At 47.8% G+C, this 1,372-nt stretch overlaps 1 protein-coding gene across 1 annotated transcript in view; it reads left to right on the top strand.

Moving 5' to 3' along the window:
* Pmar_PMAR023552 (centrin, putative) overlaps positions 1-1,372 on the top strand; it is a gene marked incomplete at both ends in the record, with an annotated part of 2,286 nt that overhangs the window by 543 nt on the left and 371 nt on the right. The gene's annotated exons all lie outside the window — the stretch shown is intronic.

Here is a 1,372-nt window from a genome sequence, read left to right as displayed (position 1 = left end):
AAGAGTACTGCTAGTCCTGAGTACTACTACGATACAGACAACCGCAACGTTAAATCAAACGGCGATGACATAGCGGGCAAGTCGTACCATGCGGAATTCTATAAGAGGACGTACGAGCACAATAGAGGATTGAATCATCACCGCATCTTTTATGGTAGCAATGGCCACACTTGGTGGAACGACTCACACCAACAGTCGCATCCAGATTTTGAAGACAAATCTCGCAGGTCTATGAAGTGTTAACTTCGTCACTAGTTGGCGCATCAAAGTACTTGACTACGACCTTAGATGGTCGTAGTTTACCGTTCATAGAGTACAACAAAAGGCTCCAAGGAGAGTATCGATGCCAGTCCACACCAACCCAGGATCACTTCGACGAACAGCGTAGAGAGTAGCAATACTTATCATTGGCAGAACCACCTATAGGAAGGCAAGGGCTACTCGTGGGAACTGGAGCAACTCTTGGAGTCAAGATGGATACAGGCTAGCTGTACTACGAATATATAAAGGAGTTGAACCTGTGTGCACGAGAATAATAAGTCGCAAGAAGGATGCGAGGCTGACAACTTGCACGCATCATCGACGACTTCGGCGCGCTTTCCCGCGCGCTCGCCTAAATAAGCGGAGATGTTCCGTGCAGGGATCGAACTCGACTACGAGCTGTATCACTGCGTTGAATTCCGAGGTCAACGCAAATGGGGTATATCGCAGCTTAGATATGGGTCAACTTACAGTTTTATCAATGGAACGGTATGGATTATGGCACCAAAGCATAGCACCGAACGGTTAGAAAAGAAGATTACGGATAACCGGAATCACCAGTCACTCGTAATCTGCGGAGTTGCTCAACCCAACATTTACTGATTGTTGAAACTCTAACGAACCACGCCCATGCGTCGCGGACGTTTAGACGATGCATTAATCGTAGGTGACCTACGGTAGGTCGCTTGGGCGAAGTAGCAGACATGGCTCATGATCGATTAACGCTTTTACGTCGGAGAGTTGAAGGCTGCCACATCTGATCACACTATCCATATTTCGCTAATCTCAATCGCGGCTGTTACTTGCGAATGATCCAGTTTACGATGTATGACGAATAATCCCCACCCCCGAACGCCATAGAGAGGGCGCGAACTCTGATGGCGGTTGGCGAGGCGATTGGTGCGAGCCGAGCCTCGAGTCATGTGAAGAAATGCGAGAGTACTCTAATCGCATCTACCAGAGCTTCGTCTCTGAGTAATAGAGATTCGTGAGGCAGCAAAAACTAACTCGAATCGCTGTGTTAAGGTATGAGCGCCGTCACTGGTCTTAGGAGCAGTGTTGATCACAGCTGATAACTTACTCGACTTACTCGATAACTTACTTGCTTGAT

Source organism: Perkinsus marinus (genome assembly GCF_000006405.1).
Source record: "Perkinsus marinus ATCC 50983 genomic scaffold scf_1104296931952, whole genome shotgun sequence".
In the NCBI taxonomy this organism is placed as follows: Eukaryota; Perkinsozoa; order Perkinsida; family Perkinsidae; genus Perkinsus; species Perkinsus marinus.
This window is presented reverse-complemented; position numbering and strand designations above follow the sequence as displayed.